Genomic DNA, 23,976 nt, shown 5'->3' on the forward strand with positions numbered 1-23,976 from the left:
CAGATGCCCTTGTGCTTTTAAATATTTTAAAATTGGCCTCAAAATAAAGAAAACAAAAAATAGAAGGGAAAATCATAAACCATTGTAAGAACTACTTGATATCTTCCCCGGTCCCTTTTTCCATCTAGTTGGGTACTTACCCTCTCTGCTCAATCCATTTCTCACTCAAACACTTAACCCTCTTATCAGATGACCTGAATGTAAAGTATTACAGAGAGCTTTCTAAGGAAACTGAGCAAAACAAGAGAGAATAGCTTGTTTGATATCTTTCCACTCTGCTGAGAACACTTATCCTTAAAACACAGAACACAAGATGTTTACCAAACATTTAAATGTAATGTTTGTAATAATATAAAACCAGACGGAAACAGGTCATATAAAGATAATAGTTACCTAGATTCAGTAAATATATATTTAGGAATTTTTTAAATGAAGATTGACCCAATTATGCAAATTACTTTTTTAATAATATAGTGCTGCAATATACAGTGTTCTTATGCAAAAATATAGTTAGGAAGACTAAAGAAATTATTGTAATAAAGTGTGTGACTGTATTTGGCAAGGAGTGTTTTTAATTTTGTCTAAAAAGTATTTTCCCTAGATATGCCTATATTTCATTGTACTACTCTGAACACGCATTACCATCAGCAATTTAAAGATGATTAAGTACAGGGACATTCAAAGTTGTTTCTCAGATCAAATTATGTTTTCAAACATTCTCTGACTATGATTTTCCCTTTTGTAGAAACACCTGTAAATATTAAAAAAGTATAAGCAGTGCCATAGCCTACATATGGGTATGTCATTTTCAGTCATCTCTTATCTCCAGGAGTACTTATGCCTCAAAAATGACAAGAAATTTAAACTTGACTGAAAAGTTTAGAAGGCTGAAAGGGAGCAGAAAATAATCCTCCACAAAAATGCGCCACAAAACTTGAGCCCTGACTTAATGCTATAGAGACATAAAACAAAATTTAGCCTAGTGTATGAAAGATGTGGAATACCCTGCCCCTGATAAGCTGGTTAAATTTCTAAGTAAAAGAGCAGCCAGAAAGCTGTTTTTTCTTGATTTGCAGGACTTCTCCAAGTCTAGTCTGAATGGTTTGAATAAATGGAAGACATATTTTCTCACTTCCTTAAAAAATTGTATGCATTATGTAAAAGAAAAATGTTAGATAGCAATTTAGAGAGATGTGATATTCTTTTATTTCTTCCAAATTAAGCCATTCTTTGTAACACAGGGATATAGGCCAGACACCATAAGACCAAAAATGTGTTTTCTTCAAAAATCATGTGTGCTCAAAAACAATGATACATACTTTTAATGGGTTTACAACACTCTCTACTCCAGTATGTATGTTTTTTCCTCTGAAATGAGAAAGGGGAATGAGCAGACATCAAGTATGTTAATACAAGAGAAGCTGACATTCTCCTTCTCCCTTCTCCTGAAAAGCAGTCGTGATAGGGACAGGCCTTTAAGGAATATTAACCTTAATGTTATATCAGCAGCATCAATTCCTATGACATCTATCTATCTATGCTCTAGATCCCATTCTTCCCCAGTGCTCTTTCAGGTACTCTCAATCTCATGGCTTATTTCACTCGGAATATATATGTGCTCATCTTTGTTTTTGGTAAACAAAATTAAACAAAAATTAGCTACTCCTTTAATCATACATCTACCTCTAGCTTATTTCTGCTCTTGCTCTCTCATTCTCTCCCCCTTTCCTTGACAGCCAAGTTAATAACATACATTAGCTGTCTTAAATTCATGGCTTCTGCCTCCATAGTTGCACTAAAATAACTTTGGCAAAGGCTATCAATAACTTCATTGTTGCTAAATCAATGGTTGTGTTCTTACCCTTATGAGTTCTCTGATATGTAAGTCCCTTCGTAGTCAAATTCCTTAACTTTCATGACACTGTTCTCTCCAGTTAGCCCTCCTCCCTGTCTGTTCACTCTTCCTTGATCTCCTTCATAAATAACTCTTCTGCACTCCACTTTCTCTAACTAATTACAATCTGCTGATTGAAATGATGGTTTCAGGTGGAATATGGTAGAAATGGAAGGTAGGATTGAAACAGGTTAAATAGGAAGAGAAAGATGAAAGAAAAATGTGTAAAGTCTCCCTTATATATATTATAAATCTGCTCAAAATAAGTTGGGTTCTCTGATGCGCTGAGTTACTTTTAAGTCTGAGGCTAGTATGTGAATAAATGCTTCAGAAACTGAAGATCAAATTTTTCCAACTGATTTTTTATGCATTCATTCATCTAACAAGCAGTTACTGTTTTGCCTTTAATGTCCCAGATTTTGTACTAAGCACCTAAGGGACAGAGTAATAATAAGAAACATTGCCTTTTTTCCCTCAATTTCTTTTATTATTATTGTTATTAGTCATTATTATTATGTTCAATTAGCTAAAATATAGCACATCATTAGTTTTTGATGTAGTGTTCAATGATTCATTAGCTACATATAACACCCAGTGCTCATCACCACAAGTGCCCTCCTTAATACTCATCACCTGGTTACCCTACCCCCACACCCTTCCTTCCATAATCCTCAATTTATTACCCGTGTTTCAAGAAGCATCATTAGAAAAACATTTTATTTATTTATTTATTTATTTATTTATTTATTTATTTATTTATTTTAGAGAGAGAGAGAGTGTGAGCATGAGTGGGGAGGGGCAAAGGGGGAGGAAGGAAGAAGAAGGAGAAAGAATCTGAAGCAGACTCCACACTGCGTGGGGATCCTGATGTGGGCTCGATCTCATGACTGCAAGATCATGACCTGATCTAAAACCAAGAGATGGGTGCTTAACAGACTGAGTCACCATATTCCCCAAGAAAAACATATTTAAAAGTTCAGTAATAGATGTATGTCAGTCATATAATAGCCTTAACTATAGGAAGGCATTGGGAATTAAAATGGTGGCAAATTCTGATTTGGATAGGAAACGGGATAGCTAGGCTTCTCAAAAGAGGTGACTTATACTGAGTCATAAAAGACAAGAAGATATTTGTCATTGAGAGAGTAATGGGGCAAGAGGGCAAGGTCAGGCAGAGCAAGTATGATCAAAGACACACAAGCATGGTGAATTAAAGGAATAATTTATATTAATATATGGAAAAGCAGTGATGGTAATGGAAAATCACCATTAGAATACCACAATAATTGCTGCAGGCAAGATCCATGAACAGAATATTAAGCTAGTAGATGAAACAATAAGGAGAAAGAGATTATTTATAGAACCTCAACATATGTCTCCCAAAATATTGTATTGCTGTAGTGATTTTAGTATATGTTTACAAATCCTTTGATATCCCCCTTTCCATGAGGTGGATTTTAATTCCCTCACCCTTGAGTGTGTGGTGAACTTTAATTCCCTTCACCTTGAGTGACTTGGCTCTGATGATAGAGTACAGAAAGATGAAACATGGGACCTATCACCTTAACTATGTCATCAGGGTTAACATTATTGGAGCTAAATTATGTTGATATCTAGCCTATGGCATGACCATGATAATAATAGCAACTGACAATACTGGGTGTTCATGCAGTTCCAGGAACTGTGCTAGCTGTTTTATGCATGCTAACTCATTTAACTCTTGTATGAAGTAGGCACTATCATTTTCCTATTTTATAGATGGTGGAACTGAGGCACAGAGGGATTAAGTAACTTCTTCAGGTCACACAGATACTGAGTGATAAGTAAAGATTTGAAGCTAGGTAATGTTCATCATTTTACTATTCTCCCTCCTCTATAGAGAATATGGGAAGGGTGGGATACAAATAGCCTAGCAACTTTGGAAATGCTGCTGATGAAATGTGTGTAGGGTGAAAGGTGGTCCAACTAGTTTTGTTCATTTCCTATTTTGATCCTGAGCCACAAAAGAATCTTAGCTCTGCCATCTCATCTTTATGGGGCTCAATGTTTTTTTATAAGATGTAATCAGGTACAATGGGTCCTCTGATAGCTTTCTATTTCCAAGTGACTAATATATATTTAGCTAGCACAAAACAGCTTCCACAGAACACCAGTTGGTTCAATGTTCATGTGCCATATTAAGAATTTCTTGTCAAAAAAAATTTTCTTGTCTACCTCTTATTTACATATGCCTCATGGGATATACATCATTTCAGAAAAGATTTTTTTTTGTATATATTTCACCAAAACAGTCATTGAATCTAGAACTATTAATATTTATAGTCTGGGAACACAATAATGTCCTTTTTTAATTAAAACATAATTGAAAAAATAAACCATTCATTAACAGCCAATTTACATATAACAGCTAATGAAAATACCAGCAATAATACTGAGCCATAAGCTGAAGGCAATATAGTCAATTGCAATGATATCTCAGCATGGAGCTAACTACTCAATTTTTTTAAACTAATTTTAAATTTTAAATTCCTTTAACATGGAACAATTTCAATTATCTCCAAAGTTACAATTTCTGACAACTTCTTATCCCTCAAAATAAAATATTGTATTGACAAAATTCTCACTATCATCTAAAATCAGCCAATTCAGTTTCAAACAAATGAACTATTCTGACAATACTTTGTTTCTAATGATATATCCCCAACTCTATTACTCAACCATTGTCTATGCAAACACTGTTTTACATGTAAGGATAGAAAGTATAGGGCAGAAGAGAATATTTCTTCTCTAAAATTTCTATATCTATTTCTTTAAAAATCTAAAAAAATCTACAGGCTTTTTCTATTGTCATCATTTATTTTTTTTTGAAATTTTTTATTTAAATTCTAGTTAGTTAACATAGAGTGTAATATTGGTTTCAGGAGTAGAATTTAGTGATTCATCACTTACATATAACACCCATCACCTCCACTATCTTTAATGTAACCTACTGTAGACAGTGCATTCACATAAATTCTATAGGAAACTATCTCTTAATGTTACTTTCATATATTGGGACAGTAAGTTTTGCTGAATCCAACTTACAATGTGACATAAATGCTTAACTAAATATCAAAACAATAAGTTTTCCAAACTGTACTACCCACTCTCTAGCACAGTGATATGCTATTCAAAACAATTCAAACATGTAAAAGTCCTTCACCTATGAGAGACTATCATTCTGGCTTTTCCCTATTACGATTGTAGTAGCAGCTGAATTCTATTTTTGGCATAAATCTTATTTCAGCTTTTGGCTTTTAGCTTAGAGAGTGAAGTTAGTGTTCTTCCTGAATAGCTAATATAAGACCGTAGAAGCTCTGGAACCCTAACATGAAACATGAGCTTCAGGCATTCTCTTAACCTAGTTGCAAATCAACAGTCCAAAATCACTTGCTCACTGAGATAGACAGAATAATGCCTCCCCTCCCAAATGTCCACATACCAATCTCTGGAACCTGTGAATATGTTGCATTATACGTCAAAAGGGATTATACATACACGATTACACACCTTAAAATAAGGAGATTATCCTGAATTACCTGTGTGGGTCCAATACAATCACATGAGCCCTTAAAAGTAGAAGAAAAAGGCAAAACAGTCAGAGATATGGTTGAAGAAGAGACAGAGGAAGAGAGGAGTTAAGATGGCAGAGAAGTATGGGGACCCTAAGTTTGTCTTGTCCCTGGAATACAACTAGATCATTATCAAATCATTATAAACGTCCAAGAAATCAATCAGAGATCTGAGAAAACAAATGTCGCAAGTCTACCAGTAGAAAAGTGACCACTGTTTGGAAAGTGGGAGGCGTGGAGACTTGAATCTGATGTGATATAGCTGAGGATACAGCCGAGGAGAGGGAGTCTGCTTAAGGAGGCTACTGCAAAGTATTAGAAGCAGCAGAGTGCAAAATCAGAACTTTTAGAAATCTGCTATGGTGGGGGGTATACCTGGCTTAAAGATGCTCAGGTGATGAGGTAGGGTGGAATCCTAGGTGTGACAACATGGTTGGAGGATCCTCAGGGTCACAAGAAGAACAAGTGGTGCCAGAGTGAGGTCGAGTTCCCGAGCATAGGAACAGGGAAGCCGGCTGAGAACAGTGAGCCTAGGTGCCAGCTTTCTGCTTTGTGTTGCCATAAATTGTGAACTGCTGCATGGTCATGTGACTGCTTTCCTGGGAGGGGTCCAGCAAAAGGTAGAAGCATAGGGAGATGCCCTTCTCCCCCAGGAGGAACAGTGTGGATCCATGCCAGGGGAAGCATAACATTTGGAGTTTTGAAACTCAGTCTCATGCCTGGGATAAAAATACTCAGTCACAGGCCAGGTGGACACAGAGGTCTGACAGACCTGGGAGACAAGAGCAATTGACTGCTTTTCTATGAGGGCTCCCTGAAGAGTGTGGTGGGGGCATGAATTTTCGGCTCCAAGGCTAGAGAGAGAACCCAGCCATATTCATCCCACCTACCATTGTTGAAATCCTTCAAGGAGCAAAATATTACCACCTAGTAGAATCTGGAGCCACTTACGCCAAGCTTCGCCTCTCTGCTCCCTGGAGGTGCTTATTCATTAGCACATGTCCATCTGAGGATCGGTGCAACAGGCTCCTCCCCTAGAAGAGGAGCACAATAAACTTGCTGTCATCAAGTTTCCTGATCATAGAAGGCTGCAAAGCTTCAGATCTTAGGGAAAACAGTATATAGCTTTCTTTGTACTTTTGTTCTTTATTTTTTAGTATTATTTTTGAGTTTTCTTATTTTTTCAACTCTTTTAAAATTTTTATTCTTATATAATTTCTTGTTTCCTTTGACAAGCAGACCAAAACAAACCCCAAATCTAGTGGGCTATTGTTGTTGTTGTTTCTGTTGTTGTTGTTGTTTTCTCTTTATTTCTTCTTTTCCTTTCTGGACAAAATGACGAGATGGAGAAATTCACCCCAAAAGAAAGAACAGGAGGTAGTACTCACTGCCAAGAATTTAATCAATACAGACATAGGTAAGAAGTCTGAACTAAAATTTAAAACAATGATTCTAAAAATACTAGCTGGGCTTGAAAAAAGCATAGAAGACACTAGAGAATCCCTTACTCCAGACATAAAAGAACTAAAATCTAATCAAACTGATATTAGAAATGCTATTACCGAGATGCAGTCCCAAGACAAGGGCATAAAAATTAAAATGAACAAAGCAGAAGAGCAATCACTGATACAGAAGATAAAATAAGAAAATAAGGAAACTGAAAAGAAGAGGGAAAGAAACCTACTAGATCATGAAGGTCGACTGAAGGAAGTCAGCAATTACATACAGCAAAATAATATCCATATTATAGGAGACCCAGAAGATGAGGAGTGGGGGAAAGAGGCGGAAGATTTATTTGAACAAATTATGGCTAAGAACTTCCCTAATCTGGGGAAGGAAACAGGCATGCAAGTCCGGGAGGCACAAATAACCACCCTCAAAATAAAAAAAAAAATAGATCAACAACTGAAACTATTATAGTGAAGCTCCCAAATTACAAAGATAGAGAAAATCCTGAAAGCAGGTCAGGATAAGAGATCCTTAACTCACAAGAGGATACATATAAGGCTGGCAGCAGACCTGTCTGCAGAGACCTGGCAGACCAGAAAGGGCTGGCATGACATATATAATATGCTAAATAGGGAAAAAATGCAGCTAAGAATACTTTATCCAGCAAGGCTCTCATTCAGAATAGAAGGAGAGATAAAGAGTTTCCAGGACAAACAAAAACTAAAGGGAATTGTGAACACTAAACCAGCCCTGCAAGAAATATTAAAGGGGATTCTGTAAGCAAAGAGAGTGCCCAAAGTAATATAGACCAGAAAGAAACAGAGGCAATCTACAGAAACAGAGACTTTACAGGTAATACAATGATACTAAATTCATATCTTTCAATAATTATTCTGAATGTAAATGGACTAAATGCTCCAATCAGAAGACACAGGATATCAGAATGGATGAACAAAAATGAGACCCCTCAATATTCTGCTTAAAAGAGACTCATTTTAGACCAAAAAACACCTCCAGATTGAAAGCGAGGGGGTGGAGAAACATTAATTGTTAATGGACATCAAAAGCAAGCTGAATGGCCATCCTTATATCAGACAAACTAGATTTTAAACAAAAGATTGTAATAAGACATGAAGAAGGACATTATATCATAACAAAGGGATCTATTAAACAAAAAGATTGAACCATTGTAAATATTTATGCCCCTAAATTGGAAGAAGCCAAATACATAAAGCAGTTAACAAGAAAATTAAAGAAAATCATTGATAATAACACAATAATAAAGGGGGCTTTAAAACGCTATCCGCAGTAATGGTCAGATCATCTAAGCAGAAGATCAACAAAGAAACAAGGGCTTTGAATGACACATGGGACCAGATGGACTTCACAGATGTATTCAGAGCATTCCATCTTAAAGCAACAGAATACACATTCTTTTTGAGTGCATATGGTACATTCTCCCAGAATAGATCACATTACTGGGTCACAAATCAGGTCTCAATTGGTACCAAAAGACTGGGATTATTCCTTTCATATTTTCAGAACACAGTGCTTTAAAACTTGAACTCAATCACAAGAGGAAATTTAGAAGGAACAAAAATACATGGAGGTTAAAGAGCATCTTACTAAAGAATGAATGGATCAACCACAAAATTAAAGAAGAATTATTTAAAAAATCATGGAAACAAATGAAAATGAAAACACAACTGTTCAAAACCTTTGGGATGAAAGAAAGGCAGTCCTAAGAGGGAAATGACAAGTCTTTCTCAAGAAACAAGAAAAGTCTCAAATACACAACCTAATTTTACAACTAAAGGAGCTGGAGAAAGAACAGCAAATAAAGCCTAAATCCAGCAGGAGAAGAGAGTTAATAATTACTAGAGCAGAAATCAATGAAATAGAAGCCAAAAGAACAATAGAACATATCAATAAAACTAGGAGCTGGTTCTTTGAAAGAATTAATAGGATTGATAAATCATTAGCCAGACTTGCCAAAAGGAGAAAAGACCCAAATAAATAAAAGGCATCCAAATCAGCAAAGAAGAAGTCAAGCTCTCACTATTCACAGATGACATGATAATCTATATGGAAAACCCAAATGACTCCAACCCAAAACTGCTAGATTTCATACAGGAATTCAGCAAAGTGGCAAGATATAAAATCAATGCACAGAAATCGGTTGCATTTCTATACATTAACAATGAGACAGAAGAATGAGAAATTAAGGAATTGATCCCGTTTACCACTGCACCAAAAGCCATAAGGTACTAAAGAATAAACCTAACCAAAGAGGTAAAGAATCTATACTCTAAATACTACAGAACACTTATGAAAGAAATTAAGGAAGACACAAAGAAATTGGAAAAAAAGAAATGGAAAACTATTCCATCTTCATGGATTGGAAGAATAAATATTGTTAAAATGCCTATGCTACCCAGAGCAATCTACACATACAATGCAATCCCTATCAAAATACCATCAACGTTTTTCACAGAGCTGGAACAAATAATCTTAAAATTTGTATGGAATCAGAAAAGACCCCAAATAGCCAAAGGAATGTTGAAAAAGAGCTAACTGAACATTAAAAAAAAAAAAGGAAGACACACACACACACACACACACACACTCACAAGAAAACCAAAAAGCTGGTGGCATCACAATGTCAGATTTCAAATGATATTACAAAGTTGTAATCATCAAGACGGTATGTTAACAAAAACAGATATGTAGATCAATGGAAAATAATAAAGAATCCAGAAATAGACCCTCAACTCTATGATCAACTAATCTTTAACAAAGCGGGAAAGAACATCCAATGGAAAAAAGACAGTCTCTTCAACAAATAGTGTTGGGAAAATTGGTCATCCACATGCAGAGGAATGAAACTGGATTGCTTTCTTACACCATACACAAAAATAGACAAAAAATGATGAAAGACCTAGATGTGAGATAGGAATCCAACAAAATCCTGAGGGAGAACAGAGGCAGCAACCTCTTTGACCTCGGCCACAACAACTTCTTGCTAGACATGTCTCCAAAGGCAAGGGAAACAAAAGCAAAAATGAACTATTGGGACTTCATCAAGATAAAAACTTCTGCAAAGCAAACAAAACAGTCAATAAAAGCAAAAAACCTACAGAATGGGAGAAGATATTTGCAAACATCTTATCAGAAAAAGGACTAGTATCCAAAATCTGTAAAGAACTTGTCAAACTCAACTCCCAAAAAACAAATAACCCAGTCATGAAATGTGCAGAAGACATGAACAGATATTGCTCCAAAGAAGACATAGAAATGGCCAACAGACACATGTAAAAGTGCTCAACATCACCTGGCATAAGGGACATACAAATCAAAACCACAGTGAGATACCACTCACACCAGTCAGAATGGCTAAATTTAACAAGACAGGAAAGAACAGTTGTTGATGAGGATGCAGAGAAAGGGGCTGCTGGTAGGAATCCAAACTGGTACATCCACTCTGGAAAACATTATGGCGGTTCCTGAAAAATTTAAAAATAGACTTAGCCTATGACCAAGCAATTGCATTACTAGGTATTTACCCAAAAGATATAAACATACTGATTCAAAAGGGTACTTGCACCCCATTGTTTATAGAGACAATGTCCACAATAACCAAACTATGTAAAGAGCCTAGATATCCATTGACAGATGAAAGGATAAAGAAGAGGTGGTAAATATATACAATTAAATATTACTCAGCCATCAAAAAGAATGGAATCTTGGCATTTCCAAGGACATGGATGGACCAGTGGGTATTATGCTTAGTGAAATAAGTCAGTCACAGAGAAATACCATATGATTTCACTTATATGTGGCATTTAGGAAACAAAATAGATGCACATAAAGGAAGGGAAGGAAAAATAAAGTAAGATGGAAACAGAAAGACAGGCAAACCATAAGAGAATCTTGACTATTGGAAACAAACTGAGGGTTGCTGGAGCAGATGTGGGTGAGGGGATGGGATAATTGGTGATAGGCATTACGAAGGGCACTAGATGAAATGAGCACTGGGTGTTATATTGAACTGATGAATCACTAAATTCTACCCCTGAAACTAATAATACAGTATATGTTAACCAAATTGAATTTAAATTAAAAAAAAAGAAGAGACAGGAGAAATCTGAAGGTCTATTGTTGCCCATAATGATGAAGGAAAGGTGCCATGAACCAAGGAAGGCTGACAGCCTCTGGAAGCTGGGAATGGAGCTTGGTGACATCCAGCATGAAAAAGAAGACTTCAGTTCTATCACTGTAAGAAACTAAATTCTATCAATAACCTTAATAAACAAGGAAACAGATTCTTCCCTTGAACCTCCAGAAAGGATATCAGTCCTGGTAATACCTTCATTTAGCCTGGCAGATCTATGTCAGATTTCTAACCCACAGAACTATGAGATAATAAATGGGTATAACACATAGCCACTAACTTTGTGGTAATTTATTATGACAGCAATTAAAAAAAAAACAATGCAATCACTTTTGCTCTAATGTCTAGTCATTAGTCCAAATCTCTTTTTTATAACACAGAAATACTCTTTATACAATAGTGTTCAATGGAAGTTTCCCAGGCTCTTTCTTCTTTACCCAATAGTTATTAAAAAAAAAATAAAACTCTAGTCTACCAAATTAACCAAAGAAAACCAGAATAATCTTTAAAAAGGGAAGAGATAGATTTTACCCTACTGTACTTACACAGAAGTTCTACAACCAGTTGTATATCATTGTATATCAATCTTAAATTGAAAACCGTATAATTCTATCATATGAAATTCCTCTGGGGGGAAAAATCATGTTTAGCCAAGGAATGAAAAAAAAAAGCTTTTAATGGACACTGAAATAAAGTTCTGTTTGACAGTTCAATAGTAATGTCATAGTCACTTCACTTTAATAAGTAGGTTTTCATCAAATGGTTACAATACCAAGGACATGGATGGACCAGTATATACCATACAATATTATATACCATACAATATTAAAGTTCTTAAGTAACTTGGGTTCACATCATAGTCTATTTTAAATAAGTAAAAAACCTGTTTGAAGTTTTGGTTAAAATCATTAGAGTACATGCAGTTGACATCTGTCAAAATAAGTGCATTTTTACTAAGGAAATGGCATTCAGTCACAGTAAATGGTAAGTGTCAAGCAAGCAAATGTAAAAAAATGGTTAGGGCACAAATATAGATATTGTTTTGTTGTATGCCAATAGTATAATCTTTCCAACTCACAAGGAGAGAGATTTAAGTCAATGACAACAGCTGTGAAAAACATTTTTTTTTGGGGGGGACACATTTTCGTAGTCAATACAAAGTTAAAGTTCTCATCCTAGATGTTTTTTTTTCTAGCTTCAACTTGTCACTTATTTTGTCAACAGACATTTTCATGAAAATTTGAAATGATGAAATTTCTCACTGGCAGTATTCCTATCTATCCTTAATTTGAACAGGGATTATTTTAATATAGCATGTTTCCAAGGCCATACCAGGCCAGAGATAAAAATAACAGAGTTTATGCAACACAAAAATGATGATGCAGACAAAAACAAATACTTCTCTGGATCCCCTTTTTGCCATCTTTCCCCTTATTCTATGCACACTCTAGCTCATTAACCAAAAAAGCTGGGCACCATAGAGTGTTTCACGTGTGATGTGTTTTCATGGTTTGCTTACAGCCTTCACCATGTTTCTGCTTTTATTTCTGTCTTTGTCAAGCTCAGATATCTTCAGATATCTCTAGTCACTGATAATAAAAATAAAAGGTTAGTTCTGCCTCTGATGGCCAATGAAGGCATGTTTGCTGCTGCTCTCTACTATCGTGTAGGGCTACGCAGGGCCAATGCCATTGAACAGATGTGATTGTCAGTTGACTTATGAGCTAAACCCAGTCTATCAGAGGCCCCTTACCCCCTCCCCTGTCCTTGGAATGTGGGTTCCACTTGCCTTTCCCATTCCCAGAGGCTGTTCCAAGGACATAGCTTTGATATACTGATATGGTATTGAGAATAGTATATATGACTGAACAGCATATATGACTGAACTAAGTTAAGGCCTCTACAAACTTTTAAGATTTGGTGGGTGGATGTGGGAAATCATATGTCTTACTACAACCCAAGACAAGCCTCAGATAGAAGTTCCCTTTGCTTATTAAAACTGCCACCTATCAACCTGGAGTAGCTTGTCTCTCTTCTGTCTCTCCCTGCCCTTAATTTATAGAGGCTGGTTTTAGATTTCACCTAGGAAGCTCCAGAGAGGGTTATGAACAAACAATGGGGCCACAGGATAGGGATCACAGAGGCTGCTAAAGAGCTGGCTCTAATTTAAGCCTTACCCTAATCCTTCTTTAACTTTTCCAACAAAATATACCTAAAGAGAGAAAAAAGAAAAAAAATGCCCTCTAAGGTAGTCTGCTACAATACACATTCTTTGAAGTCAGGGTTTTAACAATGTATAAACATTTCATGCTTTATTCTGTTATAAGCCTTTGTTTCTTTTAATATAAAGTAATATTTTCAAACAATCACAATCAAGTAAATTTGATGACTGAGAAAAATAAAAGAAATATGAAAGTATAAACAGGTAAAATGATTTTCTTTTTCAGGTTTCTTTTTTTAAGTTTGATAAATTATTATTTATTTGATAGAAAACTTTTGAATTTAATAAGGAAATGGCAATAATTGGTACTTATATGAATTCAAAAGTTTTCACTAAGCACCAAACAGAATAGTTCCCAATCTTTTCACTAAGAACATCTTTTTTTACTGAAAGACTGCCTAAAACTTAACCAGCTTATTTAAATTTTTAATCAAGAAATCTAAAGCTGCCAATCAGAGCTTCTAATTGGCATGAAGTGAACAGATTAACAAATTTGAAGTCATATAATGTGAGTAAAAACTACTTTTAAAAGCTTTGTTTAACCTATATGGATGGGATTTTTTGGCCTCAGGCTGGGTGCCCCACACACTTGCACACAAACAAAAATGAGTAATAAGTATTACACATAAAAAAATAAATAATAAGTGTTCCCTGTACATTCAGAACAATGCCTATTTCTCATGAGGGGCACAAATACAAATCATTTATCCCCAGGGAGAACCAAGCAAGGATGGCAAAGAGAGAAGTCCTATGTCCTGGGGATGTGGCAGAGAGGGCATGAAGAAGCTTCAGGGACCAGGAGGCATCCAGGCCAAACAACCATGAAAGGGTGGATGTCAATGTTATATAGGGAGGGGCCTTCAAGCCTGAAGGAAACAAAACTAGTGAAGACACCTAGTGGTAAAAGTACTGCCTGTTCAGAAGACAATAAGAGAATTTGTTTCTGGTAAGGAGATGTAACCTGATAAGAGACTGTAAATAATGAAAGCAAAATTTCATCCAGGGAGCACCACATACAATGCTGCTCTGTATTTCTCAACAGCAGCTCAATAGAGAATCTTCTTGGCCTGTGTAACCAAGAAGAGTGTAAAACATCTTCCCAATGCTAAGGCTCCCATGATCTTTGAGTGTGGTAACTCACTGAGGGTCACCCTGTAGCCCACTCCCTGCACCAAGGCCCCAGTCCCTTAGAATCAACATTACTCATTAGCAAGAACCTTCCTTAATGGACAATTCTACTACCAAACAAACAAACAAAAAAATCCACACAAGCAAACAAAAGTCCAAATGAAAAGAGATAATCATTGTAAGCTTTAACCTCTCATACTGCATGTATGCCTCAAGTGTCCTGCTGAGAACAAAGTCTGCCCCCTTACTTAAACTGATTCATCACTGCATAGCATAACAAAATTTAGCATATCCCTGCTCCTACTACATACCCCACTCCAAAAAGTAAAAAAAAACACAAAATATAAACTTAACCCAAATAATATTCAACATCAACTTAAGGATCCTACTGTATTACTACTACACTAAGGTATACTAGGTACACTACGGTATTAAAATCATTTCAGCCTATTTACAAAATATCCGCATTCTGAGAGCTCCAGAAGCATTACAAACACTGCTGCATTAGATTTCTCTTCTGGAGATAATTTAAAGTCTTGAAACACGCAAATTTACCTATTTGTCTGCACTACCATGGAGGGGTAATTGTCATAAAAGGCCTACAATCAAAATCCTCATCCTCTGATCTCAGAAACTTTCCTTCAGATCATGCAAGTTAATCTAAAATTGGAAACCCAAAGAGATTAAGTCATACAAAAAGAAATACAAACAGAAAAAAATAAACATAAAAAGGAAGCTGTAAGTGGAATCACACGAACAGTCTAAACTTTGCTAAAGACAGAAAAATTTACTTGATTTACCAGCACTATAGGCATTTTATAAAGTATTCGAGAAGTAATGCTTATAAAAATGGGGGAAATTTTTAAGTGAGACCATCAAACAAAAATAATTTTGTTCTTTGGCAAAGAGTTCTTCCAAAATGTCAAGCCCACAAGAAGTAATGTTTGTCAAAACTGTGTTTAGGCTAACTCACATGCCAGATAACCTTCAGGTCAATTTTGACTCAGGCTGTGCTTGGTGCAGGCATATTAGCAAATACCTGCTTGAGGTAGGCCAAGGAGCCCTGAGGGATTCCGACTGGCTTTTTGTGCTGTACATTGATGTCCAATACCAATGCCTCAGTTTTGTCAAGTGCTTCTGGACCAGTACATCTTTCTGCTATAATTCATTCCTTAGTTCTGAGACATCCTCTTTGATAACTTGCTCTGGTTCCTGGACAAATAATTGCAATATTTTTTGGAGGAAAAAACATTGTCTGTCTCACAATATCCAGAAATTTCTGATACACTGATCAACACCAGTTCTAATTTCTTGCTGATCCCTGCCATTGACATAGCCCTGACTCACAAAAGAAGCAAAACAAGCCTCAAAATATGACTCCAAATCATCTACCAAGGTACTGGTAGAAATTCTTGAAGGGCCTGGCACAGCCTGAAGAAGCAAAGCCTGGCCTCTGGAGTCCCCAGAGTGTCCAGGTAGCTGCCCGGAGAACATACCTCCCAGCAGAGCCAACATTTCTGAAAATCTCTTTTTCAAGGTTTCTAAATTGTCTAATGGAAATGAAACTCCAGTTTCTGGTTACAACCTGCAAGTACTTTAATCAAGTATGAGGTTAAAGGGGTCAGAGTTCTCCATAAGACCACCCTCACTTCTGTAAGTTCAGGGGTCCCCAAAACCACCCTCAGGTTTGAAAATTTATTGAAAGGATGCACAAAATTATGAAAGTTGTTTTATTCATAAATTATTACAGAGAAAGTTTACAAGGTTAAAATCAGCCAAATGAAGAGACATATGAAGCAGAGACCAAGAGGGGCTTAAATGAGGAGCTTCCAGGTGTCCTCTTCCAATCAAGTATGGATGGTGTTACCTCCACCCAGTCACTAATGTGTGACAAAATGTGCAGAGTATTGATATCCAGGGAAGCTCACACAAACCTCTGATGTCCAGTTTTTACTGGGGTTCAATCACATACTACCCAAGTAGCTGATCTTTATTTTCTATCCCCTGCAGACATTGGGCTTAATATCTCTAGTCATCAATTCCTCTGGTGGTCTAAACTGAGACTGTATGACCCAAAGCCCCTATCATAACTCATGGTGATAAAACTCTCTACTAGCCACAGGCCAGAGGCAAGCAAAGACACTCCTATCATGCAGGACATTTCAGGAACGGGAACATAACCTCCAAGTAGCCAAGGACAAAGTTCAGACTGCTTCTAGGTTATTCTTCATGCACCAAACAAATTTTTATCATTTAGATAAACTACAGCTAAAAATCACATTTCTCAAACATAATCATGTAAAAATAAAGCCCTCTAAACCATAGATGTTTAGTCCTCCAATATCAATGAGAAAGTACTTAAATTTCCTTTGTATAGAAAAATCTCTACAGAAAACCCTGGAACCCAAAAGAGTGAATAAAATAAAACATTACACTAGAGACTTACCAAACACTGTTCAGTATAGCTATAAAACCAGATTTTCATTATTTTCTGAAAATCCTAATATGCATGGTGGTGTTTTGATTTTTATTAGTTTCTCAGGTAGTGTCCTTGCCTTGTTTCTTTCCAATATTTGAAAAATGTAAATTATTCATGAAAGGACAGACCCAGAGCAAATAAGAAAAGAAACAGGGAACCAATGACAATTAGCAACCTTGTTTTTTTTTAAAGATTTTATTTGAGAAAGAATGAGAGCTAGAGAGAGCATGAGCAGGGGAGGGGTGGAGAGAGAAGCAGACTCCCCCTTGAGCAGGGAGCCCAACACGAGGCTCTACCCTAGGACCCCAAGAGCATGACCTGAGCTGAGGGCAGATGCTTAACTGACTGAGCCACTCAGACACCCCATTTAGCAAACTTGTCTATAGAATCTTTAGACAACAGAGTAGCAGGAGATATTGGCTTTGAGGATCATCATTAGAATCTCACTTCATCACTGTTTAAATGTGTGTGAATGTGAAGCTGAGATAACGCCCCTATGATTTAGGTGTTTTTCTCCTTAACTATAATATATATATATATTCCCCTCTATGAATAGACCTTGGATTATATATATAAATGCAAGGATTTATAATGATATTCTTGCTTTCTTTTATTCCTCCCTGTTCAAAAGTACTTCTATATTATTTACATACTGAGAAAAATTAGGGAAAATCTAAGTGCACTATAGATAACTGCTGGGATATCCTTATTTATTATGTTAGTTTTGTTCTGGGGAGACTGGTGGCAGTTATTCAGGCAGGGAGCCTATACCAACCTAAGCCTAAAGGATGTAGTGAATAGAATCCAAAGAGCCATCTGAAAAGGGCCTCCTGAAAGGAGCTGTGACCTTCGGTCTATGGCCACAGCAAACCCACAGGCACCATTCAGAAACAGCTAGAGGAATATTCTTCCCACCCTTGGATAACCTCCTCTGACTCCCATTAACTGAATCCAACTACAGACAAGGTTGCAAAGGAGCTGGATAATGTAGTCCAAATAGATGAACCTCATAGGCCGTGGAACAAAGTAGAGAAAAGCAGAGAGTGGAGCCAGAAAGGCAAATACATAGGTCTGAGAACTAAGCTCTGGAGCAGCCCAATGCTTAGAAGTTAAGGAAAGTAGGATGGACATGCAAAGGAGACAAAAAAGGAATAGACAGCAAGTAGCAAGAGAGCCAAGAGAATGTGATATCCTAGAGACAAATAAAGATGTTCAAATAGTAGGGAAGTCCAATTTTCCCAGCACCATTTATTGAAGAGACTGTCTTTTTTCCACTGGATGTTTTTTCCTGCTTTATCAAAGTAGCTGACCATAGAGCTGAGGGTCCATTTCTGGGTTCTCTATTCTGTTCCATTGGTCTATGTGTCAGTTTTTATACCAGTACCATGCTGTCTTTGTGATCATGGCTTTGTAGTATAGCTTGAAATCAGGCAACGTGATGCCCCCAGCTTTATTTTTCCTTTTCAACAATTCCTTGGCGATTCAGAGCCTTTTCTGGTTCCACACAAATTTAAGGGCAGTTTGTTCCAGTTCTTTGAAAAATGTCATTGGTATTTTGATCGGGATGGCATTGAAAGTGCAGATTACTCTGGGTAGCATAGACATTTTAACTATGTTAATTCTTCTGATCCATGAGCATGGAATATTTTTCCATCTTTTTGTTTCTTCTTCAATGTCTTTCAAGAGTGATTTGTAGTTCCTGGAATAAAGATTCTTTATGTCTCTGGTTATGTTAATTCCAAAATAAGGTATGATTTTTGATGCTATTGTAAACGGAATGGATTCCCTAATTTCTCTTTCTTCAGTCTCATTGTTCGTGTATAGAAATGCAACTGATTTCTGAGCATTGATTTTGTATCCTGGTGCATTACTGAACTGCTCTATAACTTCTAGTAGTTTGGGGGTGGAGTCTTTTGGGTTTTCCATATAGAGTATCATGTCATCTGCAAAGAGAGACAGTTTGAATTCTTCTTTGCTGATTTGAATACCCACATGCAAAAGAATGAAACTTGACCACTCTCTCACACCATACACAAAGATAAACTCCAAATGGATGAAAGACCTTGATGTGAGATAGGAAATCCATCAAAATCCTAGAGAAGAACATAGGCTGCAACCTCTTTGACATTGGCCACAGCAACTTTTTTCTTGACACATCTCCAAAGGAAAGAGAAACAAAAGAAAAAATGAACTTGTGGGACTTCATCAAGATAAAATCTCCTGCACAACCAAGGAAAGAGTCCAAAATCTAAGAGGCAGCCCATGGAATGGGAGAAGATATTTGCAAATGACACTACAGATAAAAGATTAGTATCCAAGATCTACAAAGAACTTCTCAAACTCAACCACATCAGGCTCCTCCACTGGAAGCCTGCTTCTTCCTCTCCCACTCCCCCTGCTTGTGTTCTCTCTCTCACTGGCTGTCTCTCTTTCTGTCAAATAAATAAATAAAATCTTTTAAAAAAAGGGAAACAAATAATCAAATCAAAAAATGGGCAGAAGATATGAACAGACACTTTTCCAATGAAGACATACAAATGACTAACAGACACATGAAAAAATGTTCAAAATCTTTAGCCATCAGGGAAATTCAAATCAAAACCACACTGAGATACCACCTTACACCAGTTAGAATGGCAAAAATGGACAAGGCAGGAAACAATAAATGTTGGAGAGGATGTGGAGAAAGGGGATCGCTCTTACATTGTTGGTGGGAATGCAAGTTGGTACAGCCACTTTGGAAAAAGTTAAAAATAGAGCTGCCCTATGATCCAGCAATTGCACTACTGGGTTTTTACCCCAGTGATCCAGACATAGTGAAGAGAATTGCCATATGCACCCCAATGTTCATAGCAGCATTGTCCACAATAGCTAAATTGTGGAGGGAGCCACGACACCCTTCAACAGATGACTGGATTAAGAAGATGTAGCCCATATATACAATGGAATATTACTCAACCATCAGAAAGAACGATTTCTCAACATTTGCAGCAACATGGACTGGACTGGACGAGTTATGCTAAGTGAAATAAGTCAAGCAGAGAAACACAATTATCATATGGTTTCACTCATTTATGGAACATAGGAAATAACAGGAAGATCAGTAGGATAAGGAAGGTAAGAATGACGGGTGGGTAAACAGAAGGGAGAATGAGCCACGAGAGACTATGGACTCTGGGAAACAAATGGAGGGCTTTAGAGGGGATGGGGTGGGGGATTGGGTTAGTCCAGTGATGGGTATTAAGGAGGGCACATATTGCATGGTGCACTGGGTATTATACGCAAGTAATGAATCTTGGAACTTTACATCTAAAACTTGGGATGTACTGTATTGTGACTAACATAACATAATAAAAAATTATTTTTTAAAAAAATATATAGTAGGGAAGTAAAATTTTCAACAGTATCACATGCTACTGCGTAAAAGTAAGTGGACTGAAAATTGACTGCTAGATTTGATAATGTAGATGACACCAGAAACTTTGAAAAGTGTGAAAATGAATGAAGATCACCCAGATGAGAGCAAACAGAAGCTATTCACTCAGAGCTTTCACTATAGTAAGGAACACTGCCACCATCACTTGCATTTGGGAGATATTAAAAAAACTTGCAGAAAAATTGGAAAGCTTTATAGTGGAAAAAAAAGAAGGGGCTTCAGTATCACTTTGATTGAAGGTTGTGGGCATGGGGAAGCTGAAGATAGGCTAGTTAAAAGCAGGACATTGTATGTGATTGGTCTGGGAATCATATTTGGTTTTCTCTGGTTGCTCTGAGTTGGAAGGGGAAGCAGAAATCAGAGAAGCTGGCAAACATTGACTAAGTCCCGACTCTTTTTAAAAAGATTTCATTTATTTATTTGAGAGAGAGAGACAGAGATAGTGACAGAGATAGCAAGAGAGATCATAAGCAGGGCCGAGAGGGAGAAGCACGCTCCCCGCTGAGCAGGGAGACCAATGCGGGGCTGGATCCCAGGACCCTGGGATCATGACCTGAGCTGAAGGCAGATGCCTAACTGACTGAGCCGCCTAGACAGCCCAGGTCCCCAGGTTTTGGGCCAGTTGCTGAAACGGTTGTGCTTTGGTTTCCTGGACTGGTTGTCATGGAGGTTATGGGTCAGAGTTCTATTGTCAAAACGATCTTGCCATTGTCCATTCACATAGTCAGTCTCTCAGGAGTTTCAGTGGAGTACAGGAGTTAAAGAATGATTTGAATGGTGACTGATTGTACAGTCAGGACAGAGAAAGTATTCTAAATATTTAAAACTGAGGTAATTTAATATAGGGGATTGGTGATAGATGAGCTGAGGAAACTAATGTGAAAAACAGTAAGGCAACCCAGAGATAAGCAACATAAAGGCACTTATTCCACCCCTAGAACTGAAGGAGTAATAGAAGACAGTAGTGTTAACCGGATCCCAGAAGCCTGTCCAATCCAGCAGAGGCTAAAACCACTATAGGAGCCACCAAGGAAGTTACAAAAAGGAGGCACTGAGTGGTGGGGCCTGGAGCCATGGAGAAGATACAGGTGATACTAGAAAGGTTACCTCAGAAAGAGAAAAGTGGGGGAAATACATGGTTTTTCCTTTCTTGTCACCATCCACTCTCCCACTAATGTCTCTCATTGGCTAACCCCAGGGAGAAGCAAGCTGACAGGAAATCTGGGAAATGCAGCTCGCAGGTGTCAGTCCTCTTGCAATTTATGTTAGAGTGGGGAAAGTGTGGAAGTGAGAGTGCAAACAGGCATATGACTTACCTAAATGGGTTCAAGAGAGAATGGGTCACTCCTGGAAATGAAGTTGGCTTACTAGGACTAATCCTCCTGCTGTGAGCAATTAAAACTATGAGATAAAGTTTTTGTTTTTGTTTTAAAAACAGTTAAATAATTAAAGTGTTATCAAGAAAAACTGCCATATTTGGGGGAGAGCTGGAATTTAGAAATAAAAGCAAAGCACAAGCAAAAAACAAAGGCACTTTTGCTGAGGAAATCTGTAAAAAAAGGAAAATGTACAAAGTCTTGAGAACAGGGGGCAAGAATCAAGGCTCAAAGCCCTGCAGAGCCTATTGAAGGACATTTGAGCTATTTCTGTTTTTTTTTATTACAAACAAATGGCTGTACAACTCTATAAATATACTAAAAACCACTGACTTGTACATTTTAAACAGATGAACAATATGATAGGTAAATAAATTATGTCTCATAAAGCTATTAGAAAAATAACAAGAATGAGAAAAAGACATTTTTCTGATGAAAAACTGGAAATATTTGCCACTAGTAGGAAAGAGTGTATGCATTCCAAATAGGAGACTGAATCCAGATGGAAAGTCTAGGCAAATAAAATGGTAAATATGTAGGTAAATCATACCAGATACTGACTCTATAAAACCATGACATCAATAATAATGATGCTTTTTGAAGAAAAAAAAAGATAGAATTAAGATTCATGAGGGGCTAAAGTTTCTCACTCTTGGTTTTGGCTCAGGTCCTGATCTCAGGGTCCTGGAATCAAGCCCTGCATCAGGCTCCACCCTCAGCGTCGAGTCTGCTTGAGATTCTCTCTCTCTCCGTCTGCCCCTCCCACTTGTGCTATCTCTCTCTCTTTCTCTTTCTCTAAAATAGATAAATATAATCTTAAAAAAAAGAATTATGGTTCATGAAAAAAAGAGAGAATGAACAAAGGATAGTTAGGAATTCAAAGATCAGCAACAGTTGGCATTTGTTACTATCAACAGGGCTGCAAGTGAAGAGAAGGAAATAGTGTTGTCAGAGCCAAAGGAGAGTTAAACTTGGGAGAAATTTCCCAGTGACAGTTGTTGTCACTGGGACATACGGAATAGGAACATCGAAAGACATAGAAAAGAGAATGAAAAGGCAAGCCAGAGTAGAAAATGAAATTGCCTACAGGTTTAACCAGCAAAGAACTAATACTCTGAATATATAAAGAACTTTGAAAAAACAGTAGGAAAAAGGCAGGCAATCCAGTTGAAAATAAATGTACAACTTGTTTAAGCACTTCACAGAAGAGAAAAACCAAAATAAAAATTATTTACACATGAAAAGGTGCTCAATTTTATAAGTCATCTCCAAACTATGAAATAATACTTTTATGCCTGTGAGCTTGGCAAAATTAAAAATAAAAATTTGGGCAATATCAAGGGTTAGCAAAAACAAAAAGCCATAGGAATTCTCATGCATTGCCAGTAAAAATGTAAATTGACACAATAACTTTGAAAATTGTTAGGCAATGTCTAGTAAACATGACCATACACATACTCCATAATCAAGCAATTTCTCTACCAGGTATTTATCCTCAAACTTATGCATGTATGCATCTAGATAAATGCATAAGGATGCATACTGTATCATTGTCCCTAATATCTCCCAATTGGAAATAGTACAAATATCCATCAACAATAACAGAGATGAATAAACTGATGAATACTCAATTAATGGTATTTTACACAGCTTTATAATATTGAAAATGATGGAACTGCATCTACACACAATAGCATAAATGAAACTTAGAGATATTTACTGAAAGAAGCAAGGCAGAAAATAAAATACAATATAATTTCATCCACTTAAATTTTTAAAAAATACTGGCTAAACAATGGTATATTGCTTAGTGATGTATAAAGTGATAGTGTATTAAAAAGAAACATGGAAATGATTATCAGACAGGATTGTGGATAGTTCATCCATGGTAAAAAAAAAAGGGGGGGGGAGGAGAAGGTAGAGAGTATACTGGAATAGTTGCAGGGAAATCCACATATGTGGTAGTAAAAGACAGACTTTAGAACCAAAGGGCATGGTATTTACCCCATTTGTCTGACCTTCAGAAAATTTGGCAATTTCTTTTTGCCTCTCAGCCTCCTTATCTGTAAAACAGGGAAAATAATGGTAGTTATCAAACAGAAAGCACCCAGACAATTCTAAGCACAGAGAAAGCACTCAATAAATGGTAGTTGTAAGTATTATTGATTTTAGGCTCCCCATTTACTCAATATTTATTAACCACCTACTATA

The 23,976-nt window shown here is 36.8% G+C and overlaps 1 pseudogene; it reads right to left on the reverse strand.

Moving 5' to 3' along the window:
* Window positions 1–15,477: 15,477 nt before the first annotated feature.
* LOC100466283 lies at window positions 15,478–15,989 on the reverse strand (annotated as a pseudogene).
* Between the last annotated feature and the right edge of the window lie 7,987 nt (window positions 15,990–23,976).

This window comes from Ailuropoda melanoleuca, chromosome X (genome assembly GCF_002007445.2).
Source record: "Ailuropoda melanoleuca isolate Jingjing chromosome X, ASM200744v2, whole genome shotgun sequence".
Classification (NCBI taxonomy): domain Eukaryota; kingdom Metazoa; phylum Chordata; class Mammalia; order Carnivora; family Ursidae; genus Ailuropoda; species Ailuropoda melanoleuca.